This window comes from Schistocerca serialis, unplaced genomic scaffold (assembly GCF_023864345.2).
Source record: "Schistocerca serialis cubense isolate TAMUIC-IGC-003099 unplaced genomic scaffold, iqSchSeri2.2 HiC_scaffold_620, whole genome shotgun sequence".
Lineage (NCBI taxonomy): Eukaryota > Metazoa > Arthropoda > Insecta > Orthoptera > Acrididae > Schistocerca > Schistocerca serialis.
Window position 1 is genome coordinate 1 of NW_026048212.1, and position 24,692 is coordinate 24,692.

Sequence of the window (24,692 nt, forward strand, 5' to 3'; positions counted from 1 at the left end):
TGCACAATGGGGCTTCAGATGTGCTTGTTACCTCAGGTGCTGTGTGATTGTCGACATGGCTTGAAAACAGAGCAGCTTGTGACTGCCCCTTCAATTTAAGACGTTAAAAACGGACGGAATTTGCAGTCGTAATACCAGAGCATCGAAACTACTTGGAACTCTTGTGTATATGAACGCGTCCGCGCCTTTGTACTCTGTTCCCTTCAGCCCTGCAAACCAACCAACCATCGTGTCCGTGCACATAAGAGTAGTAAAGAATGGAGAACAGCGCAGCTTGGTTGTGCTTGGGGGCGTAGCTCAGTTGGTAGAGCGTTCGCTTTGCATGTGAAAGGTCCCGGGTTCAAGCCCCGGCGCCTCCATGTTTTGTGGTCAGTGCGTGGTAAGTGTTGGTCGCGGCGAGCCTAAAGGCACGCAAGATGTTGCAAAGCCAGCGTCACAGACTAGTATACTGACGTAAGGAGAGCAAGACGTAAATGTGAGGACCGGCTGTTGTCGAGGTGTCATCGAGTGCAAATCTGCCTTGGGTAAAACGGCCTAACCTCAGTGAAGTCTAGAGAGTGAACAACACTTTCGTCTACCTCAGAGCGTTGGCCGAACGCTATTTTCGACGTCGTGCGTGCCACTTTGATTCTGGCCAACTACGATTCGATACAGAATGCAGGAAACCTGAAAGACACCCTCACAGACACATTGAGAGTAGTGTTTGTCTGCGGAATAATTGGAGTGCAAGGGTCTGTGCAATTGATATGGCTGTATGTAGCGCAGTTGGTCAGCAGGGGGCGTAGCTCAGATGGTAGAGCGCTCGCTTAGCATGCGAGAGGTACTGGGATCGATACCCAGCGCCTCCAGAATTTTTAACACACCAACATGCGCACACTGCCATGCAAGTGGAATAATTCACAGCCAGAAAATGTGTCAAGGCAGATACGAGCGAACGATTAGCAGCCACAATTGGCAAGCGTGCTGTAATGCGCAGGAAGTACCCTCCTCCCACCACTACACTTAATTTAGAAACAGTACACGTGTTCCCCATAGGATTCTCAAACCTATGTCGGAAAGATCAGCCTTGCGCCGAATTCACAAAAATCCCACTGCACATTCCAATTCTTTACGTGCAGTCGGCTGCTACTGGTGTTGCTAGTTGTGACTGCTGATGACAGATGCCGTAGCAATCAATTCATGGAGTGAGTTGTATGTTTTGCGATACTCTGTCTCTGACAAGCAAGCAGAGGTGACATAGGCGCGAATACGGGAAGCTTGCAGCCCCTCGCTGCCTGCAGACACCGAGCAGCCACACTAGGTGGGCGGCCTAAGCCGTAGGCGAAATGTGCTCACTCGCTTGGGCGCGACGTCAAGCTCTAAATAAGGGTGTCACTAGCGTGAGCGTTGCGTGAGCGTCGTGTAAAGTCGGAAAAGACGTCTGCATGGGTGAGTGCCATGTTTGGGGAGCGTTTCGTAGTTTGCGCAGTGCAATGGAGACGCGGAAACTTGTTGTGGCCCAGTCTTTTGCAGTTGGACGACAAGAGTGGTACACAGTAGTAAAGTGCGAGGCAGTGAGTTGGCATGAACAGTCGAGTGCACAATGGGGCTTCAGATGTGCTTGTTACCTCAGGTGCTGTGTGATTGTCGACATGGCTTGAAAACAGAGCAGCTTGTGACTGCCCCTTCAATTTAAGACGTTAAAAACGGACGGAATTTGCAGTCGTAATACCAGAGCATCGAAACTACTTGGAACTCTTGTGTATATGAACGCGTCCGCGCCTTTGTACTCTGTTCCCTTCAGCCCTGCAAACCAACCAACCATCGTGTCCGTGCACATAAGAGTAGTAAAGAATGGAGAACAGCGCAGCTTGGTTGTGCTTGGGGGCGTAGCTCAGTTGGTAGAGCGTTCGCTTTGCATGTGAAAGGTCCCGGGTTCAAGCCCCGGCGCCTCCATGTTTTGTGGTCAGTGCGTGGTAAGTGTTGGTCGCGGCGAGCCTAAAGGCACGCAAGATGTTGCAAAGCCAGCGTCACAGACTAGTATACTGACGTAAGGAGAGCAAGACGTAAATGTGAGGACCGGCTGTTGTCGAGGTGTCATCGAGTGCAAATCTGCCTTGGGTAAAACGGCCTAACCTCAGTGAAGTCTAGAGAGTGAACAACACTTTCGTCTACCTCAGAGCGTTGGCCGAACGCTATTTTCGACGTCGTGCGTGCCACTTTGATTCTGGCCAACTACGATTCGATACAGAATGCAGGAAACCTGAAAGACACCCTCACAGACACATTGAGAGTAGTGTTTGTCTGCGGAATAATTGGAGTGCAAGGGTCTGTGCAATTGATATGGCTGTATGTAGCGCAGTTGGTCAGCAGGGGGCGTAGCTCAGATGGTAGAGCGCTCGCTTAGCATGCGAGAGGTACTGGGATCGATACCCAGCGCCTCCAGAATTTTTAACACACCAACATGCGCACACTGCCATGCAAGTGGAATAATTCACAGCCAGAAAATGTGTCAAGGCAGATACGAGCGAACGATTAGCAGCCACAATTGGCAAGCGTGCTGTAATGCGCAGGAAGTACCCTCCTCCCACCACTACACTTAATTTAGAAACAGTACACGTGTTCCCATAGGATTCTCAAACCTATGTCGGAAAGATCAGCCTTGCGCCGAATTCACAAAAATCCCACTGCACATTCCAATTCTTTACGTGCAGTCGGCTGCTACTGGTGTTGCTAGTTGTGACTGCTGATGACAGATGCCGTAGCAATCAATTCATGGAGTGAGTTGTATGTTTTGCGATACTCTGTCTCTGACAAGCAAGCAGAGGTGACATAGGCGCGAAATACGGGAAGCTTGCAGCCCCTCGCTGCCTGCAGACACCGAGCAGCCACACTAGGTGGGCGGCCTAAGCCGTAGGCGAAATGTGCTCACTCGCTTGGGCGCGACGTCAAGCTCTAAATAAGGGTGTCACTAGCGTGAGCGTTGCGTGAGCGTCGTGTAAAGTCGGAAAAGTCGTCTGCATGGGTGAGTGCCATGTTTGGGGAGCGTTTCGTAGTTTGCGCAGTGCAATGGAGACGCGGAAACTTGTTGTGGCCCAGTCTTTTGCAGTTGGACGACAAGAGTGGTACACAGTAGTAAAGTGCGAGGCAGTGAGTTGGCATGAACAGTCGAGTGCACAATGGGGCTTCAGATGTGCTTGTTACCTCAGGTGCTGTGTGATTGTCGACATGGCTTGAAAACAGAGCAGCTTGTGACTGCCCCTTCAATTTAAGACGTTAAAAACGGACGGAATTTGCAGTCGTAATACCAGAGCATCGAAACTACTTGGAACTCTTGTGTATATGAACGCGTCCGCGCCTTTGTACTCTGTTCCCTTCAGCCCTGCAAACCAACCAACCATCGTGTCCGTGCACATAAGAGTAGTAAAGAATGGAGAACAGCGCAGCTTGGTTGTGCTTGGGGGCGTAGCTCAGTTGGTAGAGCGTTCGCTTTGCATGTGAAAGGTCCCGGGTTCAAGCCCCGGCGCCTCCATGTTTTGTGGTCAGTGCGTGGTAAGTGTTGGTCGCGGCGAGCCTAAAGGCACGCAAGATGTTGCAAAGCCAGCGTCACAGACTAGTATACTGACGTAAGGAGAGCAAGACGTAAATGTGAGGACCGGCTGTTGTCGAGGTGTCATCGAGTGCAAATCTGCCTTGGGTAAAACGGCCTAACCTCAGTGAAGTCTAGAGAGTGAACAACACTTTCGTCTACCTCAGAGCGTTGGCCGAACGCTATTTTCGACGTCGTGCGTGCCACTTTGATTCTGGCCAACTACGATTCGATACAGAATGCAGGAAACCTGAAAGACACCCTCACAGACACATTGAGAGTAGTGTTTGTCTGCGAATAATTGGAGTGCAAGGGTCTGTGCAATTGATATGGCTGTATGTAGCGCAGTTGGTCAGCAGGGGGCGTAGCTCAGATGGTAGAGCGCTCGCTTAGCATGCGAGAGGTACTGGGATCGATACCCAGCGCCTCCAGAATTTTTAACACACCAACATGCGCACACTGCCATGCAAGTGGAAATAATTCACAGCCAGAAAATGTGTCAAGGCAGATACGAGCGAACGATTAGCAGCCACAATTGGCAAGCGTGCTGTAATGCGCAGAAGTACCCTCCTCCCACCACTACACTTAATTTAGAAACAGTACACGTGTTCCCATAGGATTCTCAAACCTATGTCGGAAAGATCAGCCTTGCGCCGAATTCACAAAAATCCCACTGCACATTCCAATTCTTTACGTGCAGTCGGCTGCTACTGGTGTTGCTAGTTGTGACTGCTGATGACAGATGCCGTAGCAATCAATTCATGGAGTGAGTTGTATGTTTTGCGATACTCTGTCTCTGACAAGCAAGCAGAGGTGACATAGGCGCGAATACGGGAAGCTTGCAGCCCCTCGCTGCCTGCAGACACCGAGCAGCCACACTAGGTGGGCGGCCTAAGCCGTAGGCGAAATGTGCTCACTCGCTTGGGCGCGAAGTCAAGCTCTAAATAAGGCTGTCACTGGCGTGAGCGTTGCCGTGAGCGTCGTGTAAAGTCGGAAAAGTCGTCTGCATGGGTGAGTGCCATGTTTGGGGAGCGTTTCGTAGTTTGCGCAGTGCAATGGAGACGCGGAAACTTGTTGTGGCCCAGTCTTTTGCAGTTGGACGACAAGAGTGGTACACAGTAGTAAAGTGCGAGGCAGTGAGTTGGCATGAACAGTCGAGTGCACAATGGGGCTTCAGATGTGCTTGTTACCTCAGGTGCTGTGTGATTGTCGACATGGCTTGAAAACAGAGCAGCTTGTGACTGCCCCTTCAATTTAAGACGTTAAAAACGGACGGAATTTGCAGTCGTAATACCAGAGCATCGAAACTACTTGGAACTCTTGTGTATATGAACGCGTCCGCGCCTTTGTACTCTGTTCCCTTCAGCCTGCAAACCAACCAACCATCGCGTCCGTGCACATAAGAGTAGTAAAGAATGGAGAAGAGCGCAGCATGGTTGTGCTTGGCGGCGTAGCTCAGTTGGTAGAGCGTTCGCTTTGCATGTGAACGGTCCCGGGTTGAAGCCCCGGCGCCTCCATGTTTTGTGGTCAGTGCGTGGTAAGTGTTGGTCGCGGCGAGCCTAAAGGCACGCAAGATGTTGCAAAGCCAGCGTCACAGACTCGTATACTGACGTAAGGAGAGCAAGACGTAAATGTGAGGACCGGCTGTTGTCGAGGTGTCATCGAGTGCAAATCTGCCTTAGGTAAAACGGCCTAACCTCAGTGAAGTCTAGAGAGTGAACAACACTTTCGTCTACCTCAGAGCGTTGGCCGAACGCTATTTTCGACGTCGTGCGTGCCACTTTGATTTTGGCCAACTACGATTCGATACAGAATGCAGGAAACCTGAAAGACACCCTCACAGACACATTGAGAGTAGTGTTTGTCTGCGGAATAATTGGAGTGCAAGGGTCTGTGCAATTGATATGGCTGTATGTAGCGCAGTTGGTCAGCAGGGGCCGTAGCTCAGATGGTAGAGCGCTCGCTTAGCATGCGAGAGGTACTGGGATCGATACCCAGCGCCTCCAGAATTTTTAACACACCAACATGCGCACACTGCCATGCAAGTGGAATAATTCACAGCCAGAAAATGTGTCAAGGCAGATACGAGCGAACGATTAGCAGCCACAATTGGCAAGCGTGCTGTAATGCGCAGGAAGTACCCTCCTCCCACCACTACACTTAATTTAGAAACAGTACACGTGTTCCCATAGGATTCTCAAACCTATGTCGGAAAGATCAGCCTTGCGCCGAATTCACAAAAATCCCACTGCACATTCCAATTCTTTACGTGCAGTCGGCTGCTACTGGTGTTGCTAGTTGTGACTGCTGATGACAGATGCCGTAGCAATCAATTCATGGAGTGAGTTGTATGTTTTGCGATACTCTGTCTCTGACAAGCAAGCAGAGGTGACATAGGCGCGAATACGGGAAGCTTGCAGCCCCTCGCTGCCTGCAGACACCGAGCAGCCACACTAGGTGGGCGGCCTAAGCCGTAGGCGAAATGTGCTCACTCGCTTGGGCGCGACGTCAAGCTCTAAATAAGGGTGTCACTAGCGTGAGCGTTGCGTGAGCGTCGTGTAAAGTCGGAAAAGACGTCTGCATGGGTGAGTGCCATGTTTGGGGAGCGTTTCGTAGTTTGCGCAGTGCAATGGAGACGCGGAAACTTGTTGTGGCCCAGTCTTTTGCAGTTGGACGACAAGAGTGGTACACAGTAGTAAAGTGCGAGGCAGTGAGTTGGCATGAACAGTCGAGTGCACAATGGGGCTTCAGATGTGCTTGTTACCTCAGGTGCTGTGTGATTGTCGACATGGCTTGAAAACAGAGCAGCTTGTGACTGCCCCTTCAATTTAAGACGTTAAAAACGGACGGAATTTGCAGTCGTAATACCAGAGCATCGAAACTACTTGGAACTCTTGTGTATATGAACGCGTCCGCGCCTTTGTACTCTGTTCCCTTCAGCCCTGCAAACCAACCAACCATCGTGTCCGTGCACATAAGAGTAGTAAAGAATGGAGAACAGCGCAGCTTGGTTGTGCTTGGGGGCGTAGCTCAGTTGGTAGAGCGTTCGCTTTGCATGTGAAAGGTCCCGGGTTCAAGCCCCGGCGCCTCCATGTTTTGTGGTCAGTGCGTGGTAAGTGTTGGTCGCGGCGAGCCTAAAGGCACGCAAGATGTTGCAAAGCCAGCGTCACAGACTAGTATACTGACGTAAGGAGAGCAAGACGTAAATGTGAGGACCGGCTGTTGTCGAGGTGTCATCGAGTGCAAATCTGCCTTGGGTAAAACGGCCTAACCTCAGTGAAGTCTAGAGAGTGAACAACACTTTCGTCTACCTCAGAGCGTTGGCCGAACGCTATTTTCGACGTCGTGCGTGCCACTTTGATTCTGGCCAACTACGATTCGATACAGAATGCAGGAAACCTGAAAGACACCCTCACAGACACATTGAGAGTAGTGTTTGTCTGCGGAATAATTGGAGTGCAAGGGTCTGTGCAATTGATATGGCTGTATGTAGCGCAGTTGGTCAGCAGGGGGCGTAGCTCAGATGGTAGAGCGCTCGCTTAGCATGCGAGAGGTACTGGGATCGATACCCAGCGCCTCCAGAATTTTTAACACACCAACATGCGCACACTGCCATGCAAGTGGAATAATTCACAGCCAGAAAATGTGTCAAGGCAGATACGAGCGAACGATTAGCAGCCACAATTGGCAAGCGTGCTGTAATGCGCAGGAAGTACCCTCCTCCCACCACTACACTTAATTTAGAAACAGTACACGTGTTCCCATAGGATTCTCAAACCTATGTCGGAAAGATCAGCCTTGCGCCGAATTCACAAAAATCCCACTGCACATTCCAATTCTTTACGTGCAGTCGGCTGCTACTGGTGTTGCTAGTTGTGACTGCTGATGACAGATGCCGTAGCAATCAATTCATGGAGTGAGTTGTATGTTTTGCGATACTCTGTCTCTGACAAGCAAGCAGAGGTGACATAGGCGCGAATACGGGAAGCTTGCAGCCCCTCGCTGCCTGCAGACACCGAGCAGCCACACTAGGTGGGCGGCCTAAGCCGTAGGCGAAATGTGCTCACTCGCTTGGGCGCGACGTCAAGCTCTAAATAAGGGTGTCACTAGCGTGAGCGTTGCGTGAGCGTCGTGTAAAGTCGGAAAAGTCGTCTGCATGGGTGAGTGCCATGTTTGGGGAGCGTTTCGTAGTTTGCGCAGTGCAATGGAGACGCGGAAACTTGTTGTGGCCCAGTCTTTTGCAGTTGGACGACAAGAGTGGTACACAGTAGTAAAGTGCGAGGCAGTGAGTTGGCATGAACAGTCGAGTGCACAATGGGGCTTCAGATGTGCTTGTTACCTCAGGTGCTGTGTGATTGTCGACATGGCTTGAAAACAGAGCAGCTTGTGACTGCCCCTTCAATTTAAGACGTTAAAAACGGACGGAATTTGCAGTCGTAATACCAGAGCATCGAAACTACTTGGAACTCTTGTGTATATGAACGCGTCCGCGCCTTTGTACTCTGTTCCCTTCAGCCCTGCAAACCAACCAACCATCGCGTCCGTGCACATAAGAGTAGTAAAGAATGGAGAAGAGCGCAGCATGGTTGTGCTTGGGCGGCGTAGCTCAGTTGGTAGAGCGTTCGCTTTGCATGTGAACGGTCCCGGGTTGAAGCCCCGGCGCCTCCATGTTTTGTGGTCAGTGCGTGGTAAGTGTTGGTCGCGGCGAGCCTAAAGGCACGCAAGATGTTGCAAAGCCAGCGTCACAGACTCGTATACTGACGTAAGGAGAGCAAGACGTAAATGTGAGGACCGGCTGTTGTCGAGGTGTCATCGAGTGCAAATCTGCCTTAGGTAAAACGGCCTAACCTCAGTGAAGTCTAGAGAGTGAACAACACTTTCGTCTACCTCAGAGCGTTGGCCGAACGCTATTTTCGACGTCGTGCGTGCCACTTTGATTTTGGCCAACTACGATTCGATACAGAATGCAGGAAACCTGAAAGACACCCTCACAGACACATTGAGAGTAGTGTTTGTCTGCGGAATAATTGGAGTGCAAGGGTCTGTGCAATTGATATGGCTGTATGTAGCGCAGTTGGTCAGCAGGGGCCGTAGCTCAGATGGTAGAGCGCTCGCTTAGCATGCGAGAGGTACTGGGATCGATACCCAGCGCCTCCAGAATTTTTAACACACCAACATGCGCACACTGCCATGCAAGTGGAATAATTCACAGCCAGAAAATGTGTCAAGGCAGATACGAGCGAACGATTAGCAGCCACAATTGGCAAGCGTGCTGTAATGCGCAGGAAGTACCCTCCTCCCACCACTACACTTAATTTAGAAACAGTACACGTGTTCCCATAGGATTCTCAAACCTATGTCGGAAAGATCAGCCTTGCGCCGAATTCACAAAAATCCCACTGCACATTCCAATTCTTTACGTGCAGTCGGCTGCTACTGGTGTTGCTAGTTGTGACTGCTGATGACAGATGCCGTAGCAATCAATTCATGGAGTGAGTTGTATGTTTTGCGATACTCTGTCTCTGACAAGCAAGCAGAGGTGACATAGGCGCGAATACGGGAAGCTTGCAGCCCCTCGCTGCCTGCAGACACCGAGCAGCCACACTAGGTGGGCGGCCTAAGCCGTAGGCGAAATGTGCTCACTCGCTTGGGCGCGACGTCAAGCTCTAAATAAGGGTGTCACTAGCGTGAGCGTTGCGTGAGCGTCGTGTAAAGTCGGAAAAGACGTCTGCATGGGTGAGTGCCATGTTTGGGGAGCGTTTCGTAGTTTGCGCAGTGCAATGGAGACGCGGAAACTTGTTGTGGCCCAGTCTTTTGCAGTTGGACGACAAGAGTGGTACACAGTAGTAAAGTGCGAGGCAGTGAGTTGGCATGAACAGTCGAGTGCACAATGGGGCTTCAGATGTGCTTGTTACCTCAGGTGCTGTGTGATTGTCGACATGGCTTGAAAACAGAGCAGCTTGTGACTGCCCCTTCAATTTAAGACGTTAAAAACGGACGGAATTTGCAGTCGTAATACCAGAGCATCGAAACTACTTGGAACTCTTGTGTATATGAACGCGTCCGCGCCTTTGTACTCTGTTCCCTTCAGCCCTGCAAACCAACCAACCATCGTGTCCGTGCACATAAGAGTAGTAAAGAATGGAGAACAGCGCAGCTTGGTTGTGCTTGGGGGCGTAGCTCAGTTGGTAGAGCGTTCGCTTTGCATGTGAAAGGTCCCGGGTTCAAGCCCCGGCGCCTCCATGTTTTGTGGTCAGTGCGTGGTAAGTGTTGGTCGCGGCGAGCCTAAAGGCACGCAAGATGTTGCAAAGCCAGCGTCACAGACTAGTATACTGACGTAAGGAGAGCAAGACGTAAATGTGAGGACCGGCTGTTGTCGAGGTGTCATCGAGTGCAAATCTGCCTTGGGTAAAACGGCCTAACCTCAGTGAAGTCTAGAGAGTGAACAACACTTTCGTCTACCTCAGAGCGTTGGCCGAACGCTATTTTCGACGTCGTGCGTGCCACTTTGATTCTGGCCAACTACGATTCGATACAGAATGCAGGAAACCTGAAAGACACCCTCACAGACACATTGAGAGTAGTGTTTGTCTGCGGAATAATTGGAGTGCAAGGGTCTGTGCAATTGATATGGCTGTATGTAGCGCAGTTGGTCAGCAGGGGGCGTAGCTCAGATGGTAGAGCGCTCGCTTAGCATGCGAGAGGTACTGGGATCGATACCCAGCGCCTCCAGAATTTTTAACACACCAACATGCGCACACTGCCATGCAAGTGGAATAATTCACAGCCAGAAAATGTGTCAAGGCAGATACGAGCGAACGATTAGCAGCCACAATTGGCAAGCGTGCTGTAATGCGCAGGAAGTACCCTCCTCCCACCACTACACTTAATTTAGAAACAGTACACGTGTTCCCATAGGATTCTCAAACCTATGTCGGAAAGATCAGCCTTGCGCCGAATTCACAAAAATCCCACTGCACATTCCAATTCTTTACGTGCAGTCGGCTGCTACTGGTGTTGCTAGTTGTGACTGCTGATGACAGATGCCGTAGCAATCAATTCATGGAGTGAGTTGTATGTTTTGCGATACTCTGTCTCTGACAAGCAAGCAGAGGTGACATAGGCGCGAATACGGGAAGCTTGCAGCCCCTCGCTGCCTGCAGACACCGAGCAGCCACACTAGGTGGGCGGCCTAAGCCGTAGGCGAAATGTGCTCACTCGCTTGGGCGCGACGTCAAGCTCTAAATAAGGGTGTCACTAGCGTGAGCGTTGCGTGAGCGTCGTGTAAAGTCGGAAAAGTCGTCTGCATGGGTGAGTGCCATGTTTGGGGAGCGTTTCGTAGTTTGCGCAGTGCAATGGAGACGCGGAAACTTGTTGTGGCCCAGTCTTTTGCAGTTGGACGACAAGAGTGGTACACAGTAGTAAAGTGCGAGGCAGTGAGTTGGCATGAACAGTCGAGTGCACAATGGGGCTTCAGATGTGCTTGTTACCTCAGGTGCTGTGTGATTGTCGACATGGCTTGAAAACAGAGCAGCTTGTGACTGCCCCTTCAATTTAAGACGTTAAAAACGGACGGAATTTGCAGTCGTAATACCAGAGCATCGAAACTACTTGGAACTCTTGTGTATATGAACGCGTCCGCGCCTTTGTACTCTGTTCCCTTCAGCCCTGCAAACCAACCAACCATCGCGTCCGTGCACATAAGAGTAGTAAAGAATGGAGAAGAGCGCAGCATGGTTGTGCTTGGCGGCGTAGCTCAGTTGGTAGAGCGTTCGCTTTGCATGTGAACGGTCCCGGGTTGAAGCCCCGGCGCCTCCATGTTTTGTGGTCAGTGCGTGGTAAGTGTTGGTCGCGGCGAGCCTAAAGGCACGCAAGATGTTGCAAAGCCAGCGTCACAGACTCGTATACTGACGTAAGGAGAGCAAGACGTAAATGTGAGGACCGGCTGTTGTCGAGGTGTCATCGAGTGCAAATCTGCCTTAGGTAAAACGGCCTAACCTCAGTGAAGTCTAGAGAGTGAACAACACTTTCGTCTACCTCAGAGCGTTGGCCGAACGCTATTTTCGACGTCGTGCGTGCCACTTTGATTTTGGCCAACTACGATTCGATACAGAATGCAGGAAACCTGAAAGACACCCTCACAGACACATTGAGAGTAGTGTTTGTCTGCGGAATAATTGGAGTGCAAGGGTCTGTGCAATTGATATGGCTGTATGTAGCGCAGTTGGTCAGCAGGGGCCGTAGCTCAGATGGTAGAGCGCTCGCTTAGCATGCGAGAGGTACTGGGATCGATACCCAGCGCCTCCAGAATTTTTAACACACCAACATGCGCACACTGCCATGCAAGTGGAATAATTCACAGCCAGAAAATGTGTCAAGGCAGATACGAGCGAACGATTAGCAGCCACAATTGGCAAGCGTGCTGTAATGCGCAGGAAGTACCCTCCTCCCACCACTACACTTAATTTAGAAACAGTACACGTGTTCCCATAGGATTCTCAAACCTATGTCGGAAAGATCAGCCTTGCGCCGAATTCACAAAAATCCCACTGCACATTCCAATTCTTTACGTGCAGTCGGCTGCTACTGGTGTTGCTAGTTGTGACTGCTGATGACAGATGCCGTAGCAATCAATTCATGGAGTGAGTTGTATGTTTTGCGATACTCTGTCTCTGACAAGCAAGCAGAGGTGACATAGGCGCGAATACGGGAAGCTTGCAGCCCCTCGCTGCCTGCAGACACCGAGCAGCCACACTAGGTGGGCGGCCTAAGCCGTAGGCGAAATGTGCTCACTCGCTTGGGCGCGACGTCAAGCTCTAAATAAGGGTGTCACTAGCGTGAGCGTTGCGTGAGCGTCGTGTAAAGTCGGAAAAGACGTCTGCATGGGTGAGTGCCATGTTTGGGGAGCGTTTCGTAGTTTGCGCAGTGCAATGGAGACGCGGAAACTTGTTGTGGCCCAGTCTTTTGCAGTTGGACGACAAGAGTGGTACACAGTAGTAAAGTGCGAGGCAGTGAGTTGGCATGAACAGTCGAGTGCACAATGGGGCTTCAGATGTGCTTGTTACCTCAGGTGCTGTGTGATTGTCGACATGGCTTGAAAACAGAGCAGCTTGTGACTGCCCCTTCAATTTAAGACGTTAAAAACGGACGGAATTTGCAGTCGTAATACCAGAGCATCGAAACTACTTGGAACTCTTGTGTATATGAACGCGTCCGCGCCTTTGTACTCTGTTCCCTTCAGCCCTGCAAACCAACCAACCATCGTGTCCGTGCACATAAGAGTAGTAAAGAATGGAGAACAGCGCAGCTTGGTTGTGCTTGGGGGCGTAGCTCAGTTGGTAGAGCGTTCGCTTTGCATGTGAAAGGTCCCGGGTTCAAGCCCCGGCGCCTCCATGTTTTGTGGTCAGTGCGTGGTAAGTGTTGGTCGCGGCGAGCCTAAAGGCACGCAAGATGTTGCAAAGCCAGCGTCACAGACTAGTATACTGACGTAAGGAGAGCAAGACGTAAATGTGAGGACCGGCTGTTGTCGAGGTGTCATCGAGTGCAAATCTGCCTTAGGTAAAACGGCCTAACCTCAGTGAAGTCTAGAGAGTGAACAACACTTTCGTCTACCTCAGAGCGTTGGCCGAACGCTATTTTCGACGTCGTGCGTGCCACTTTGATTCTGGCCAACTACGATTCGATACAGAATGCAGGAAACCTGAAAGACACCCTCACAGACACATTGAGAGTAGTGTTTGTCTGCGGAATAATTGGAGTGCAAGGGTCTGTGCAATTGATATGGCTGTATGTAGCGCAGTTGGTCAGCAGGGGGCGTAGCTCAGATGGTAGAGCGCTCGCTTAGCATGCGAGAGGTACTGGGATCGATACCCAGCGCCTCCAGAATTTTTAACACACCAACATGCGCACACTGCCATGCAAGTGGAATAATTCACAGCCAGAAAATGTGTCAAGGCAGATACGAGCGAACGATTAGCAGCCACAATTGGCAAGCGTGCTGTAATGCGCAGGAAGTACCCTCCTCCCACCACTACACTTAATTTAGAAACAGTACACGTGTTCCCATAGGATTCTCAAACCTATGTCGGAAAGATCAGCCTTGCGCCGAATTCACAAAAATCCCACTGCACATTCCAATTCTTTACGTGCAGTCGGCTGCTACTGGTGTTGCTAGTTGTGACTGCTGATGACAGATGCCGTAGCAATCAATTCATGGAGTGAGTTGTATGTTTTGCGATACTCTGTCTCTGACAAGCAAGCAGAGGTGACATAGGCGCGAATACGGGAAGCTTGCAGCCCCTCGCTGCCTGCAGACACCGAGCAGCCACACTAGGTGGGCGGCCTAAGCCGTAGGCGAAATGTGCTCACTCGCTTGGGCGCGACGTCAAGCTCTAAATAAGGGTGTCACTAGCGTGAGCGTTGCGTGAGCGTCGTGTAAAGTCGGAAAAGACGTCTGCATGGGTGAGTGCCATGTTTGGGGAGCGTTTCGTAGTTTGCGCAGTGCAATGGAGACGCGGAAACTTGTTGTGGCCCAGTCTTTTGCAGTTGGACGACAAGAGTGGTACACAGTAGTAAAGTGCGAGGCAGTGAGTTGGCATGAACAGTCGAGTGCACAATGGGGCTTCAGATGTGCTTGTTACCTCAGGTGCTGTGTGATTGTCGACATGGCTTGAAAACAGAGCAGCTTGTGACTGCCCCTTCAATTTAAGACGTTAAAAACGGACGGAATTTGCAGTCGTAATACCAGAGCATCGAAACTACTTGGAACTCTTGTGTATATGAACGCGTCCGCGCCTTTGTACTCTGTTCCCTTCAGCCCTGCAAACCAACCAACCATCGTGTCCGTGCACATAAGAGTAGTAAAGAATGGAGAACAGCGCAGCTTGGTTGTGCTTGGGGGCGTAGCTCAGTTGGTAGAGCGTTCGCTTTGCATGTGAAAGGTCCCGGGTTCAAGCCCCGGCGCCTCCATGTTTTGTGGTCAGTGCGTGGTAAGTGTTGGTCGCGGCGAGCCTAAAGGCACGCAAGATGTTGCAAAGCCAGCGTCACAGACTAGTATACTGACGTAAGGAGAGCAAGACGTAAATGTGAGGACCGGCTGTTGTCGAGGTGTCATCGAGTGCAAATCTGCCTTGGGTAAAACGGCCTAACCTCAGTGAAGTCTAGAGAGTGAACAACACTTTCGTCTACCTCAGAGCGTTGGCCGAACGCTATTTTCGACGTCGTGCGTGCCACTTTGATTCTGGCCAACTACGATTCGATACAGAATGCAGGAAACCTGAAAGACACCCTCACAGACACATTGAGAGTAGTGTTTGTCTGCGGAATAATTGGAGTGCAAGGGTCTGTGCAATTGATATGGCTGTATGTAGCGCAGTTGGTCAGCAGGGGGCGTAGCTCAGATGGTAGAGCGCTCGCTTAGCATGCGAGAGGTACTGGGATCGATACCCAGCGCCTCCAGAATTTTTAACACACCAACATGCGCACACTGCCATGCAAGTGGAATAATTCACAGCCAGAAAATGTGTCAAGGCAGATACGAGCGAACGATTAGCAGCCACAATTGGCAAGCGTGCTGTAATGCGCAGGAAGTACCCTCCTCCCACCACTACACTTAATTTAGAAACAGTACACGTGTTCCCATAGGATTCTCAAACCTATGTCGGAAAGATCAGCCTTGCGCCGAATTCACAAAAATCCCACTGCACATTCCAATTCTTTACGTGCAGTCGGCTGCTACTGGTGTTGCTAGTTGTGACTGCTGATGACAGATGCCGTAGCAATCAATTCATGGAGTGAGTTGTATGTTTTGCGATACTCTGTCTCTGACAAGCAAGCAGAGGTGACATAGGCGCGAATACGGGAAGCTTGCAGCCCCTCGCTGCCTGCAGACACCGAGCAGCCACACTAGGTGGGCGGCCTAAGCCGTAGGCGAAATGTGCTCACTCGCTTGGGCGCGACGTCAAGCTCTAAATAAGGGTGTCACTAGCGTGAGCGTTGCGTGAGCGTCGTGTAAAGTCGGAAAAGTCGTCTGCATGGGTGAGTGCCATGTTTGGGGAGCGTTTCGTAGTTTGCGCAGTGCAATGGAGACGCGGAAACTTGTTGTGGCCCAGTCTTTTGCAGTTGGACGACAAGAGTGGTACACAGTAGTAAAGTGCGAGGCAGTGAGTTGGCATGAACAGTCGAGTGCACAATGGGGCTTCAGATGTGCTTGTTACCTCAGGTGCTGTGTGATTGTCGACATGGCTTGAAAACAGAGCAGCTTGTGACTGCCCCTTCAATTTAAGACGTTAAAAACGGACGGAATTTGCAGTCGTAATACCAGAGCATCGAAACTACTTGGAACTCTTGTGTATATGAACGCGTCCGCGCCTTTGTACTCTGTTCCCTTCAGCCCTGCAAACCAACCAACCATCGCGTCCGTGCACATAAGAGTAGTAAAGAATGGAGAAGAGCGCAGCATGGTTGTGCTTGGCGGCGTAGCTCAGTTGGTAGAGCGTTCGCTTTGCATGTGAACGGTCCCGGGTTGAAGCCCCGGCGCCTCCATGTTTTGTGGTCAGTGCGTGGTAAGTGTTGGTCGCGGCGAGCCTAAAGGCACGCAAGATGTTGCAAAGCCAGCGTCACAGACTCGTATACTGACGTAAGGAGAGCAAGACGTAAATGTGAGGACCGGCTGTTGTCGAGGTGTCATCGAGTGCAAATCTGCCTTAGGTAAAACGGCCTAACCTCAGTGAAGTCTAGAGAGTGAACAACACTTTCGTCTACCTCAGAGCGTTGGCCGAACGCTATTTTCGACGTCGTGCGTGCCACTTTGATTTTGGCCAACTACGATTCGATACAGAATGCAGGAAACCTGAAAGACACCCTCACAGACACATTGAGAGTAGTGTTTGTCTGCGGAATAATTGGAGTGCAAGGGTCTGTGCAATTGATATGGCTGTATGTAGCGCAGTTGGTCAGCAGGGGCCGTAGCTCAGATGGTAGAGCGCTCGCTTAGCATGCGAGAGGTACTGGGATCGATACCCAGCGCCTCCAGAATTTTTAACACACCAACATGCGCACACTGCCATGCAAGTGGAATAATTCACAGCCAGAAAATGTGTCAAGGCAGATACGAGCGAACGATTAGCAGCCACAATTGGCAAGCGTGCTGTAATGCGCAGGAAGTACCCTCCTCCCACCACTACACTTAATTTAGAAACAGTACACGTGTTCCCATAGGATTCTCAAACCTATGTCGGAAAGATCAGCCTTGCGCCGAATTCACAAAAATCCCACTGCACATTCCAATTCTTTACGTGCAGTCGGCTGCTACTGGTGTTGCTAGTTGTGACTGCTGATGACAGATGCCGTAGCAATCAATTCATGGAGTGAGTTGTATGTTTTGCGATACTCTGTCTCTGACAAGCAAGCAGAGGTGACATAGGCGCGAATACGGGAAGCTTGCAGCCCCTCGCTGCCTGCAGACACCGAGCAGCCACACTAGGTGGGCGGCCTAAGCCGTAGGCGAAATGTGCTCACTCGCTTGGGCGCGACGTCAAGCTCTAAATAAGGGTGTCACTAGCGTGAGCGTTGCGTGAGCGTCGTGTAAAGTCGGAAAAGACGTCTGCATGGGTGAGTGCCATGTTTGGGGAGCGTTTCGTAGTTTGCGCAGTGCAATGGAGACGCGGAAACTTGTTGTGGCCCAGTCTTTTGCAGTTGGACGACAAGAGTGGTACACAGTAGTAAAGTGCGAGGCAGTGAGTTGGCATGAACAGTCGAGTGCACAATGGGGCTTCAGATGTGCTTGTTACCTCAGGTGCTGTGTGATTGTCGACATGGCTTGAAAACAGAGCAGCTTGTGACTGCCCCTTCAATTTAAGACGTTAAAAACGGACGGAATTTGCAGTCGTAATACCAGAGCATCGAAACTACTTGGAACTCTTGTGTATATGAACGCGTCCGCGCCTTTGTACTCTGTTCCCTTCAGCCCTGCAAACCAACCAACCATCGTGTCCGTGCACATAAGAGTAGTAAAGAATGGAGAACAGCGCAGCTTGGTTGTGCTTGGGGGCGTAGCTCAGTTGGTAGAGCGTTCGCTTTGCATGTGAAAGGTCCCGGGTTCAAGCCCCGGCGCCTCCATGTTTTGTGGTCAGTGCGTGGTAAGTGTTGGTCGCGGCGAGCCTAAAGGCACGCAAGATGTTGCAAAGCCAGCGTCACAGACTAGTATACTGACGTAAGGAGAGCAAGACGTAAATGTGAGGACCGGCTGTTGTCGAGGTGTCATCGAGTGCAAATCTGCCTTGGGTAAAACGGCCTAACCTCAGTGAAGTCTAGAGAGTGAACAACACTTTCGTCTACCTCAGAGCGTTGGCCGAACGCTATTTTCGACGTCGTGCGTGCCACTTTGATTCTGGCCAACTACGATTCGATACAGAATGCAGGAAACCTGAAAGACACCCTCACAGACACATTGAGAGTAGTGTTTGTCTGCGGAATAATTGGAGTGCAAGGGTCTGTGCAATTGATATGGCTGTATGTAGCGCAGTTGGTCAGCAGGGGGCGTAGCTCAGATGGTAGAGCGCTCGCTTAGCATGCGAGAGGTACTGGGATCGATACCCAGCGCCTCCAGAATTTTTAACACACCAACATGCGCACACTGCCATGCAAGTGGAATAATTCACAGCCAGAAAATGTGTCAAGGCAGATACGAGCGAACGATTAGCAGCCACAATTGGCAAGCGTGCTGTAATGCGCAGGAAGTACCCTCCTCCCACCACTACACTTAATTTAGAAACAGTACACGTGTTCCCATAGGATTCTCAAACCTATGTCGGAAAGATCAGCCTTGCGCCGAATTCACAAAAATCCCACTGCACATTCCAATTCTTTACGTGCAGTCGGCTGCTACTGGTGTTGCTAGTTGTGACTGCTGATGACAGATGCCGTAGCAATCAATTCATGGAGTGAGTTGTATGTTTTGCGATACTCTGTCTCTGACAAGCAAGCAGAGGTGACATAGGCGCGAATACGGGAAGCTTGCAGCCCCTCGCTGCCTGCAGACACCGAGCAGCCACACTAGGTGGGCGGCCTAAGCCGTAGGCGAAATGTGCTCACTCGCTTGGGCGCGAAGTCAAGCTCTAAATAAGGCTGTCACTGGCGTGAGCGTTGCGTGAGCGTCGTGTAAAGTCGGAAAAGTCGTCTGCATGGGTGAGTGCCATGTTTGGGGAGCGTTTCGTAGTTTGCGCAGTGCAATGGAGACGCGGAAACTTGTTGTGGCCCAGTCTTTTGCAGTTGGACGACAAGAGTGGTACACAGTAGTAAAGTGCGAGGCAGTGAGTTGGCATGAACAGTCGAGTGCACAATGGGGCTTCAGATGTGCTTGTTACCTCAGGTGCTGTGTGATTGTCGACATGGCTTGAAAACAGAGCAGCTTGTGACTGCCCCTTCAATTTAAGACGTTAAAAACGGACGGAATTTGCAGTCGTAATACCAGAGCATCGAAACTACTTGGAACTCTTGTGTATATGAACGCGTCCGCGCCTTTGTACTCTGTTCCCTTCAGCCCTGCAAACCAACCAACCATCGCGTCCGTGCACATAAGAGTAGTAAAGAATGGAGAAGAGCGCAGCATGGTTGTGCTTGGCGGCGTAGCTCAGTTGGTAGAGCGTTCGCTTTGCATGTGAACGGTCCCGGGTTGAAGCCCCGGCGCCTCCATGTTTTGTGGTCAGTGCGTGGTAAGTGTTGGTCGCGGCGAGCCTAAAGGCACGCAAGATGTTGCAAAGCCAGCGTCACAGACTCGTATACTGACGTAAGGAGAGCAAGACGTAAATGTGAGGACCGGCTGTTGTCGAGGTGTCATCGAGTGCAAATCTGCCTTAGGTAAAACGGCCTAACCTCAGTGAAGTCTAGAGAGTGAACAACACTTTCGTCTACCTCAGAGCGTTGGCCGAACGCTATTTTCGACGTCGTGCGTGCCACTTTGATTCTGGCCAACTACGATTCGATACAGAATGCAGGAAACCTGAAAGACACCCTCACAGACACATTGAGAGTAGTGTTTGTCTGCGGAATAATTGGAGTGCAAGGGTCTGTGCAATTGATATGGCTGTATGTAGCGCAGTTGGTCAGCAGGGGGCGTAGCTCAGATGGTAGAGCGCTCGCTTAGCATGCGAGAGGTACTGTGATCGATACCCAGCGCCTCCAGAATTTTTAACACACCAACATGCGCACACTGCCATGCAAGTGGAATAATTCACAGCCAGAAAATGTGTCAAGGCAGATACGAGCGAACGATTAGCAGCCACAATTGGCAAGCGTGCTGTAATGCGCAGGAAGTACCCTCCTCCCACCACTACACTTAATTTAGAAACAGTACACGTGTTCCCATAGGATTCTCAAACCTATGTCGGAAAGATCAGCCTTGCGCCGAATTCACAAAAATCCCACTGCACATTCCAATTCTTTACGTGCAGTCGGCTGCTACTGGTGTTGCTAGTTGTGACTGCTGATGACAGATGCCGTAGCAATCAATTCATGGAGTGAGTTGTATGTTTTGCGATACTCTGTCTCTGACAAGCAAGCAGAGGTGACATAGGCGCGAATACGGGAAGCTTGCAGCCCCTCGCTGCCTGCAGACACCGAGCAGCCACACTAGGTGGGCGGCCTAAGCCGTAGGCGAAATGTGCTCACTCGCTTGGGCGCGACGTCAAGCTCTAAATAAGGGTGTCACTAGCGTGAGCGTTGCGTGAGCGTCGTGTAAAGTCGGAAAAGACGTCTGCATGGGTGAGTGCCATGTTTGGGGAGCGTTTCGTAGTTTGCGCAGTGCAATGGAGACGCGGAAACTTGTTGTGGCCCAGTCTTTTGCAGTTGGACGACAAGAGTGGTACACAGTAGTAAAGTGCGAGGCAGTGAGTTGGCATGAACAGTCGAGTGCACAATGGGGCTTCAGATGTGCTTGTTACCTCAGGTGCTGTGTGATTGTCGACATGGCTTGAAAACAGAGCAGCTTGTGACTGCCCCTTCAATTTAAGACGTTAAAAACGGACGGAATTTGCAGTCGTAATACCAGAGCATCGAAACTACTTGGAACTCTTGTGTATATGAACGCGTCCGCGCCTTTGTACTCTGTTCCCTTCAGCCCTGCAAACCAACCAACCATCGTGTCCGTGCACATAAGAGTAGTAAAGAATGGAGAACAGCGCAGCTTGGTTGTGCTTGGGGGCGTAGCTCAGTTGGTAGAGCGTTCGCTTTGCATGTGAAAGGTCCCGGGTTCAAGCCCCGGCGCCTCCATGTTTTGTGGTCAGTGCGTGGTAAGTGTTGGTCGCGGCGAGCCTAAAGGCACGCAAGATGTTGCAAAGCCAGCGTCACAGACTAGTATACTGACGTAAGGAGAGCAAGACGTAAATGTGAGGACCGGCTGTTGTCGAGGTGTCATCGAGTGCAAATCTGCCTTGGGTAAAACGGCCTAACCTCAGTGAAGTCTAGAGAGTGAACAACACTTTCGTCTACCTCAGAGCGTTGGCCGAACGCTATTTTCGACGTCGTGCGTGCCACTTTGATTCTGGCCAACTACGATTCGATACAGAATGCAGGAAACCTGAAAGACACCCTCACAGACACATTGAGAGTAGTGTTTGTCTGCGGAATAATTGGAGTGCAAGGGTCTGTGCAATTGATATGGCTGTATGTAGCGCAGTTGGTCAGCAGGGGGCGTAGCTCAGATGGTAGAGCGCTCGCTTAGCATGCGAGAGGTACTGGGATCGATACCCAGCGCCTCCAGAATTTTTAACACACCAACATGCGCACACTGCCATGCAAGTGGAATAATTCACAGCCAGAAAATGTGTCAAGGCAGATACGAGCGAACGATTAGCAGCCACAATTGGCAAGCGTGCTGTAATGCGCAGGAAGTACCCTCCTCCCACCACTACACTTAATTTAGAAACAGTACACGTGTTCCCATAGGATTCTCAAACCTATGTCGGAAAGATCAGCCTTGCGCCGAATTCACAAAAATCCCACTGCACATTCCAATTCTTTACGTGCAGTCGGCTGCTACTGGTGTTGCTAGTTGTGACTGCTGATGACAGATGCCGTAGCAATCAATTCATGGAGTGAGTTGTATGTTTTGCGATACTCTGTCTCTGACAAGCAAGCAGAGGTGACATAGGCGCGAATACGGGAAGCTTGCAGCCCCTCGCTGCCTGCAGACACCGAGCAGCCACACTAGGTGGGCGGCCTAAGCCGTAGGCGAAATGTGCTCACTCGCTTGGGCGCGAAGTCAAGCTCTAAATAAGGCTGTCACTGGCGTGAGCGTTGCGTGAGCGTCGTGTAAAGTCGGAAAAGTCGTCTGCATGGGTGAGTGCCATGTTTGGGGAGCGTTTCGTAGTTTGCGCAGTGCAATGGAGACGCGGAAACTTGTTGTGGCCCAGTCTTTTGCAGTTGGACGACAAGAGTGGTACACAGTAGTAAAGTGCGAGGCAGTGAGTTGGCATGAACAGTCGAGTGCACAATGGGGCTTCAGATGTGCTTGTTACCTCAGGTGCTGTGTGATTGTCGACATGGCTTGAAAACAGAGCAGCTTGTGACTGCCCCTTCAATTTAAGACGTTAAAAACGGACGGAATTTGCAGTCGTAATACCAGAGCATCGAAACTACTTGGAACTCTTGTGTATATGAACGCGTCCGCGCCTTTGTACTCTGTTCCCTTCAGCCCTGCAAACCAACCAACCATCGCGTCCGTGCACATAAGAGTAGTAAAGAATGGAGAAGAGCGCAGCATGGTTGTGCTTGGCGGCGTAGCTCAGTTGGTAGAGCGTTCGCTTTGCATGTGAACGGTCCCGGGTTGAAGCCCCGGCGCCTCCATGTTTTGTGGTCAGTGCGTGGTAAGTGTTGGTCGCGGCGAGCCTAAAGGCACGCAAGATGTTGCAAAGCCAGCGTCACAGACTCGTATACTGACGTAAGGAGAGCAAGACGTAAATGTGAGGACCGGCTGTTGTCGAGGTGTCATCGAGTGCAAATCTGCCTTAGGTAAAACGGCCTAACCTCAGTGAAGTCTAGAGAGTGAACAACACTTTCGTCTACCTCAGAGCGTTGGCCGAACGCTATTTTCGACGTCGTGCGTGCCACTTTGATTTTGGCCAACTACGATTCGATACAGAATGCAGGAAACCTGAAAGACACCCTCACAGACACATTGAGAGTAGTGTTTGTCTGCGGAATAATTGGAGTGCAAGGGTCTGTGCAATTGATATGGCTGTATGTAGCGCAGTTGGTCAGCAGGGGCCGTAGCTCAGATGGTAGAGCGCTCGCTTAGCATGCGAGAGGTACTGGGATCGATACCCAGCGCCTCCAGAATTTTTAACACACCAACATGCGCACACTGCCATGCAAGTGGAATAATTCACAGCCAGAAAATGTGTCAAGGCAGATACGAGCGAACGATTAGCAGCCACAATTGGCAAGCGTGCTGTAATGCGCAGGAAGTACCCTCCTCCCACCACTACACTTAATTTAGAAACAGTACACGTGTTCCCATAGGATTCTCAAACCTATGTCGGAAAGATCAGCCTTGCGCCGAATTCACAAAAATCCCACTGCACATTCCAATTCTTTACGTGCAGTCGGCTGCTACTGGTGTTGCTAGTTGTGACTGCTGATGACAGATGCCGTAGCAATCAATTCATGGAGTGAGTTGTATGTTTTGCGATACTCTGTCTCTGACAAGCAAGCAGAGGTGACATAGGCGCGAATACGGGAAGCTTGCAGCCCCTCGCTGCCTGCAGACACCGAGCAGCCACACTAGGTGGGCGGCCTAAGCCGTAGGCGAAATGTGCTCACTCGCTTGGGCGCGACGTCAAGCTCTAAATAAGGGTGTCACTAGCGTGAGCGTTGCGTGAGCGTCGTGTAAAGTCGGAAAAGACGTCTGCATGGGTGAGTGCCATGTTTGGGGAGCGTTTCGTAGTTTGCGCAGTGCAATGGAGACGCGGAAACTTGTTGTGGCCCAGTCTTTTGCAGTTGGACGACAAGAGTGGTACACAGTAGTAAAGTGCGAGGCAGTGAGTTGGCATGAACAGTCGAGTGCACAATGGGGCTTCAGATGTGCTTGTTACCTCAGGTGCTGTGTGATTGTCGACATGGCTTGAAAACAGAGCAGCTTGTGACTGCCCCTTCAATTTAAGACGTTAAAAACGGACGGAATTTGCAGTCGTAATACCAGAGCATCGAAACTACTTGGAACTCTTGTGTATATGAACGCGTCCGCGCCTTTGTACTCTGTTCCCTTCAGCCCTGCAAACCAACCAACCATCGTGTCCGTGCACATAAGAGTAGTAAAGAATGGAGAACAGCGCAGCTTGGTTGTGCTTGGGGGCGTAGCTCAGTTGGTAGAGCGTTCGCTTTGCATGTGAAAGGTCCCGGGTTCAAGCCCCGGCGCCTCCATGTTTTGTGGTCAGTGCGTGGTAAGTGTTGGTCGCGGCGAGCCTAAAGGCACGCAAGATGTTGCAAAGCCAGCGTCACAGACTAGTATACTGACGTAAGGAGAGCAAGACGTAAATGTGAGGACCGGCTGTTGTCGAGGTGTCATCGAGTGCAAATCTGCCTTGGGTAAAACGGCCTAACCTCAGTGAAGTCTAGAGAGTGAACAACACTTTCGTCTACCTCAGAGCGTTGGCCGAACGCTATTTTCGACGTCGTGCGTGCCACTTTGATTCTGGCCAACTACGATTCGATACAGAATGCAGGAAACCTGAAAGACACCCTCACAGACACATTGAGAGTAGTGTTTGTCTGCGGAATAATTGGAGTGCAAGGGTCTGTGCAATTGATATGGCTGTATGTAGCGCAGTTGGTCAGCAGGGGGCGTAGCTCAGATGGTAGAGCGCTCGCTTAGCATGCGAGAGGTACTGGGATCGATACCCAGCGCCTCCAGAATTTTTAACACACCAACATGCGCACACTGCCATGCAAGTGGAATAATTCACAGCCAGAAAATGTGTCAAGGCAGATACGAGCGAACGATTAGCAGCCACAATTGGCAAGCGTGCTGTAATGCGCAGGAAGTACCCTCCTCCCACCACTACACTTAATTTAGAAACAGTACACGTGTTCCCATAGGATTCTCAAACCTATGTCGGAAAGATCAGCC

General features: G+C 50.9%; 32 non-coding genes across 32 annotated transcripts; all 32 read left to right on the forward strand.

Annotated features, from left to right (window-relative positions):
- The first annotated feature begins 286 nt into the window (after positions 1-286).
- Trnaa-ugc (transfer RNA alanine (anticodon UGC)) lies at positions 287-359 on the forward strand. The gene has a single exon. It is a non-coding gene; the product is annotated as a tRNA-Ala (tRNA).
- A 416-nt stretch (positions 360-775) lies between these two features.
- Positions 776-848, forward strand: Trnaa-agc (transfer RNA alanine (anticodon AGC)). The gene has a single exon. It is a non-coding gene; the product is annotated as a tRNA-Ala (tRNA).
- Positions 849-1,862: 1,014 nt separating this feature from the next.
- Positions 1,863-1,935, forward strand: Trnaa-ugc (transfer RNA alanine (anticodon UGC)). The gene has a single exon. It is a non-coding gene; the product is annotated as a tRNA-Ala (tRNA).
- Positions 1,936-2,351: 416 nt separating this feature from the next.
- Positions 2,352-2,424, forward strand: Trnaa-agc (transfer RNA alanine (anticodon AGC)). The gene has a single exon. It is a non-coding gene; the product is annotated as a tRNA-Ala (tRNA).
- A 1,014-nt stretch (positions 2,425-3,438) lies between these two features.
- Positions 3,439-3,511, forward strand: Trnaa-ugc (transfer RNA alanine (anticodon UGC)). Its single transcript has one exon. It is a non-coding gene; the product is annotated as a tRNA-Ala (tRNA).
- A 415-nt stretch (positions 3,512-3,926) lies between these two features.
- Trnaa-agc (transfer RNA alanine (anticodon AGC)) lies at positions 3,927-3,999 on the forward strand. The gene has a single exon. It is a non-coding gene; the product is annotated as a tRNA-Ala (tRNA).
- A 1,013-nt stretch (positions 4,000-5,012) lies between these two features.
- Trnaa-ugc (transfer RNA alanine (anticodon UGC)) lies at positions 5,013-5,085 on the forward strand. Its single transcript has one exon. It is a non-coding gene; the product is annotated as a tRNA-Ala (tRNA).
- Positions 5,086-5,501: 416 nt separating this feature from the next.
- On the forward strand, positions 5,502-5,574 carry Trnaa-agc (transfer RNA alanine (anticodon AGC)). Its single transcript has one exon. It is a non-coding gene; the product is annotated as a tRNA-Ala (tRNA).
- A 1,013-nt stretch (positions 5,575-6,587) lies between these two features.
- On the forward strand, positions 6,588-6,660 carry Trnaa-ugc (transfer RNA alanine (anticodon UGC)). The gene has a single exon. It is a non-coding gene; the product is annotated as a tRNA-Ala (tRNA).
- A 416-nt stretch (positions 6,661-7,076) lies between these two features.
- Positions 7,077-7,149, forward strand: Trnaa-agc (transfer RNA alanine (anticodon AGC)). The gene has a single exon. It is a non-coding gene; the product is annotated as a tRNA-Ala (tRNA).
- A 1,014-nt stretch (positions 7,150-8,163) lies between these two features.
- On the forward strand, positions 8,164-8,236 carry Trnaa-ugc (transfer RNA alanine (anticodon UGC)). The gene has a single exon. It is a non-coding gene; the product is annotated as a tRNA-Ala (tRNA).
- A 416-nt stretch (positions 8,237-8,652) lies between these two features.
- On the forward strand, positions 8,653-8,725 carry Trnaa-agc (transfer RNA alanine (anticodon AGC)). Its single transcript has one exon. It is a non-coding gene; the product is annotated as a tRNA-Ala (tRNA).
- Positions 8,726-9,738: 1,013 nt separating this feature from the next.
- Trnaa-ugc (transfer RNA alanine (anticodon UGC)) lies at positions 9,739-9,811 on the forward strand. Its single transcript has one exon. It is a non-coding gene; the product is annotated as a tRNA-Ala (tRNA).
- A 416-nt stretch (positions 9,812-10,227) lies between these two features.
- Positions 10,228-10,300, forward strand: Trnaa-agc (transfer RNA alanine (anticodon AGC)). Its single transcript has one exon. It is a non-coding gene; the product is annotated as a tRNA-Ala (tRNA).
- Positions 10,301-11,313: 1,013 nt separating this feature from the next.
- On the forward strand, positions 11,314-11,386 carry Trnaa-ugc (transfer RNA alanine (anticodon UGC)). The gene has a single exon. It is a non-coding gene; the product is annotated as a tRNA-Ala (tRNA).
- A 416-nt stretch (positions 11,387-11,802) lies between these two features.
- Positions 11,803-11,875, forward strand: Trnaa-agc (transfer RNA alanine (anticodon AGC)). Its single transcript has one exon. It is a non-coding gene; the product is annotated as a tRNA-Ala (tRNA).
- A 1,013-nt stretch (positions 11,876-12,888) lies between these two features.
- Positions 12,889-12,961, forward strand: Trnaa-ugc (transfer RNA alanine (anticodon UGC)). The gene has a single exon. It is a non-coding gene; the product is annotated as a tRNA-Ala (tRNA).
- Positions 12,962-13,377: 416 nt separating this feature from the next.
- Positions 13,378-13,450, forward strand: Trnaa-agc (transfer RNA alanine (anticodon AGC)). The gene has a single exon. It is a non-coding gene; the product is annotated as a tRNA-Ala (tRNA).
- Positions 13,451-14,463: 1,013 nt separating this feature from the next.
- Positions 14,464-14,536, forward strand: Trnaa-ugc (transfer RNA alanine (anticodon UGC)). The gene has a single exon. It is a non-coding gene; the product is annotated as a tRNA-Ala (tRNA).
- Positions 14,537-14,952: 416 nt separating this feature from the next.
- On the forward strand, positions 14,953-15,025 carry Trnaa-agc (transfer RNA alanine (anticodon AGC)). The gene has a single exon. It is a non-coding gene; the product is annotated as a tRNA-Ala (tRNA).
- A 1,013-nt stretch (positions 15,026-16,038) lies between these two features.
- Positions 16,039-16,111, forward strand: Trnaa-ugc (transfer RNA alanine (anticodon UGC)). The gene has a single exon. It is a non-coding gene; the product is annotated as a tRNA-Ala (tRNA).
- Positions 16,112-16,527: 416 nt separating this feature from the next.
- Positions 16,528-16,600, forward strand: Trnaa-agc (transfer RNA alanine (anticodon AGC)). Its single transcript has one exon. It is a non-coding gene; the product is annotated as a tRNA-Ala (tRNA).
- Positions 16,601-17,613: 1,013 nt separating this feature from the next.
- Trnaa-ugc (transfer RNA alanine (anticodon UGC)) lies at positions 17,614-17,686 on the forward strand. The gene has a single exon. It is a non-coding gene; the product is annotated as a tRNA-Ala (tRNA).
- A 416-nt stretch (positions 17,687-18,102) lies between these two features.
- On the forward strand, positions 18,103-18,175 carry Trnaa-agc (transfer RNA alanine (anticodon AGC)). The gene has a single exon. It is a non-coding gene; the product is annotated as a tRNA-Ala (tRNA).
- Positions 18,176-19,188: 1,013 nt separating this feature from the next.
- Positions 19,189-19,261, forward strand: Trnaa-ugc (transfer RNA alanine (anticodon UGC)). The gene has a single exon. It is a non-coding gene; the product is annotated as a tRNA-Ala (tRNA).
- Positions 19,262-19,677: 416 nt separating this feature from the next.
- Positions 19,678-19,750, forward strand: Trnaa-agc (transfer RNA alanine (anticodon AGC)). Its single transcript has one exon. It is a non-coding gene; the product is annotated as a tRNA-Ala (tRNA).
- Positions 19,751-20,763: 1,013 nt separating this feature from the next.
- Positions 20,764-20,836, forward strand: Trnaa-ugc (transfer RNA alanine (anticodon UGC)). Its single transcript has one exon. It is a non-coding gene; the product is annotated as a tRNA-Ala (tRNA).
- Positions 20,837-21,252: 416 nt separating this feature from the next.
- Trnaa-agc (transfer RNA alanine (anticodon AGC)) lies at positions 21,253-21,325 on the forward strand. The gene has a single exon. It is a non-coding gene; the product is annotated as a tRNA-Ala (tRNA).
- A 1,013-nt stretch (positions 21,326-22,338) lies between these two features.
- On the forward strand, positions 22,339-22,411 carry Trnaa-ugc (transfer RNA alanine (anticodon UGC)). The gene has a single exon. It is a non-coding gene; the product is annotated as a tRNA-Ala (tRNA).
- A 416-nt stretch (positions 22,412-22,827) lies between these two features.
- Trnaa-agc (transfer RNA alanine (anticodon AGC)) lies at positions 22,828-22,900 on the forward strand. The gene has a single exon. It is a non-coding gene; the product is annotated as a tRNA-Ala (tRNA).
- Positions 22,901-23,913: 1,013 nt separating this feature from the next.
- Positions 23,914-23,986, forward strand: Trnaa-ugc (transfer RNA alanine (anticodon UGC)). The gene has a single exon. It is a non-coding gene; the product is annotated as a tRNA-Ala (tRNA).
- Positions 23,987-24,402: 416 nt separating this feature from the next.
- Trnaa-agc (transfer RNA alanine (anticodon AGC)) lies at positions 24,403-24,475 on the forward strand. Its single transcript has one exon. It is a non-coding gene; the product is annotated as a tRNA-Ala (tRNA).
- The last annotated feature ends 217 nt before the right edge of the window (positions 24,476-24,692 follow it).